This window comes from Triplophysa rosa, linkage group LG20 (assembly GCF_024868665.1).
Source record: "Triplophysa rosa linkage group LG20, Trosa_1v2, whole genome shotgun sequence".
NCBI classification, from domain to species: domain Eukaryota; kingdom Metazoa; phylum Chordata; class Actinopteri; order Cypriniformes; family Nemacheilidae; genus Triplophysa; species Triplophysa rosa.
The window spans coordinates 16,049,811-16,053,156 of NC_079909.1; the positions used below are offsets into that span (position 1 = coordinate 16,049,811).

General features: G+C 39.8%; 1 non-coding gene across 1 annotated transcript; it reads left to right on the plus strand.

The window, feature by feature from the left end:
- Positions 1 to 2,284: 2,284 nt before the first annotated feature.
- Positions 2,285 to 2,403, plus strand: LOC130571738 (5S ribosomal RNA). The gene has a single exon (XR_008965118.1). It is a non-coding gene; the product is annotated as a 5S ribosomal RNA (ribosomal RNA).
- Positions 2,404 to 3,346: the final 943 nt, after the last annotated feature.

Genomic DNA, 3,346 nt, shown 5'->3' on the forward strand with positions numbered 1-3,346 from the left:
GCTAAGCTGATTGCAAATACGTATTTACCATCTACTTTTGTTTCACAAGTCCGGTAAAAAGGTCGCTATCGTCGATATAAGGCGAATGAAGCGGCAGGTAACAAGCCTTGATTATTGTTTAAATGCACAATATGTTGTAGTTTGTTAGTGTGTTGTTCACCTTTTAACGTTAGTTCAGGTTCGTCTCACACGATCACACCACGTGCAGCTGCTATGATACCCGTTGTACTGTTGCCTTGCTCCTGAAACAAGAACCCTAAAGTTAATGACATACTCCAACAATCCAAACGTAACGTTTAGAATAACATTGTAAGCGATGAAATTAACTCTAAGGTTACAGTTCACTACATGTCAGGATGACTGACTATATGGTTAATGTTATGAATTGTTCACGTTAAAAATGGCAAACGCTTATACCACAACATGACAATGACTTTATAAAGTAGTATAAAAACATAGTATTTTAATAATTATTGACATAATTTTAGAGAACTTACCTAAAATCCTGACTCGCAAAAGTTCGTTGCTCCAGTCCGTAAGATTTTAAACGTAAATGCACCCCGCGCAATCCCATAATGCCGTATCACAATTTATTACTGTAAAAATGCAGGAGCTACAGTGACAACACCTATAACCTGTATATTGATTTACAGGAGACATGGAAATATACAGTTAATAACTGTAATACTTTGTGTTACCCATAATGCATTGCGAACTACAGTAAAAACTTGTAAAATGTTAAAACAGTATATTTATGTAGAATTTTGTTGTAGAAACTACAGCAATTTGTTACAGTGTGTTCACTGTTCTGTAATGTTTACATTCAGAAGATTTTCTGTTGTCTGTGATTTTGGGGGGGGGGTTACCATTAGGGCTGAAACGATTCCTCGAGTAACTCGAGTTATTCGAATACAAAAAATCATCGAGGCAATTTTTGTTGCCTCGAAGCCTCGTTTAATCCTTGTAACTACAGTACACACGGAGCGCTGCGTTTCCCCACGGACCGTTATTACTGACGCACAGCCCGCTAAACTCTATTCATGTTACGGGGTTCTCAAGTCTCCGGCATTCACCGTGAGACACACGCATTTGAGTCTGTTCACACGCTCACGCTTATTTCTCATGCTGATAAATAACTAAGAGCTTATTGAAATGGTGAACTGCTATTTTACTTGGTTTTAGTCTATTTTGCGAGTGAAACTTGTTTTCCAGCTGCATTGAGTCCATCAAACTAGATGCGGACTTGTGGACTCCGAATCATGTTATTTACACATGCCATCTGGCTGTTCTGCGTGTCTGCGTGAATGAACTGCACAGTTTAACGTGCTACAAGGGTGATGCTCGTGAATTTGTCTGCGTCTGCGCTTTATGAGGACATGAACTTCATCTCCAGAGTTGCTCTGAGAGTTTATTTCAGAAAAATTTTCTGAGTGAAGGTAACGCACTAAAAAATAAGCGACTTCCGACGACCTGCCAAAATAAAAGTCCGGGTAACTCGGTATTTTTATGTGGACAAATATATTACTATTTAATATTAAAAAAAGAAACTAAAACTAATTTAGATAAACTAAATGCATCATGCATAAGCTGAAGTTAGTTGTTTAGCTTTGAAATTATTCTTTCTATTTTTATTAATGTTTCATATGTATGCATTTGTATTATGCCTATATTGCATTTTGAATGTAATATGGCAATGGAATGTACTAAATGGGTTTAGTTTTCACAGATATGAATGTATGCAATTTCAGCAATAAATAAGTTAATTTTTCTAAAAAGGAAACAAATTAGTTGTTCATTTTAAGAGACCTGTCTTATTTTCTCTTGTATATTTAGTATTGCTCTTTAATAAAGAAAACGTACTTATTATCCGAATATCCGATTAATCGATGGAAAAATCAGTAGAATACTCGATTACTAAAATAATCGATAGCTGCAGCCCTAGTTACCATAGTGGCGAAGAGTAAAGGTTATACTTAGGTTGGGGACGAGCACAGTTGTTCGTCTTTACTCAGTGAGTAAATGCTCTGCAAATACGATAAACCCTCTTGTACTCCTTGTTAGCGCCATACCTTACATGTGGTAAAAATATGTTCATTTTTTTAAAGGTTTCACACTGAAGCGCTCACATTTATATGTGGGAAGTTTTGTTTGTTTTTCGATATTAAGCCTTTTTCTGAGACAGTCCAAATACGAAACGGAGGCGCGTGAGGTCTGAAGCGGACGGGTCCTGAGAGAGCCGGCCGGGTCTGAGCGTTGAAAGATCCCGCTTTCAGCATCAGCCTTCGCTTACGGCCATACCACCCTGAGCACGCCCGATCTCGTCCGATCTCGGAAGCTAAGCAGGGTCGGGCCTGGTTAGTACTTGGATGGGAGACTGCCTGGGAATACCAGGTGCTGTAAGCTTTTGGTCTGGGCTTTCCTTCCATTTTCAACGGATGCCTCATACTCTTTTGATCGGGGGTCATGCTATCCGTCCGGCGCGTGGCCTTTCTCTGCTCTATGTGTGCCAAAAGGGCAGCTCAGCCTGGTCCTTCCTCAGTGCTCCACCGGGGTGCGGCCGGGGGCTCTATTTCTGTCAGGAATAAACGAAGCAGGTGACTTTGCCATGTTACAAAGAAAGTGTGTGCCGGTCTCTTATTCGAGTGTAGAACAGTTAGTTGCTTAGTTTGCCCTTTACGCTTGGTCTACTGCATGCCAGTTTGAAGGAGCAGCTAGCAAGGCAGCGCAAACTAGGCCGAAGAGGCCGTTGATGATTTCAAGAAGGGGTTTGCTGTTAATTAAGGCCAATGCCATGCCGCACACGTGCTATCACTCAAATAAATGATTTTTAATCGTTGTTTGTTTTACTTAATCAATATAGTTTGATAGAACACATTTGTATTGGTTTCTTGTTTAAGTATAGTGACATAAATAGGCAGCTCTTTGACATAACTTAGTCCATTTGTGATTTTGGGGGGGGTTACCATAGTGGCGAAGAGAAAAGGTTATACTTAGGTTGGGGACGCGCACAGTTGTTCGTCTTTACTCAGTGAGTAAATACTCTGCAAATACGATAAACCCGCTTGTACTCCTTGTTAGCGCCATACCTTAAGGACCTAGATTCAGTTTACATCGGGACACTGATGACTCAACTACCCGTGACACGAATGTGAGCGTAAGCATTACTGCATAGCTGGTATTTATCACAGTATAACCTGCTTCGATCGATATACTTCTGTTATCATTTGTTTTGTTTATTACACATCTTTATTGTTAAGAAGTACAGTGCCATTATAAAATATGCTAGTTGGGACACTTGACACAATATGCAGCACAATAAGTAGATGGTGCTTGCTGGATATACTCT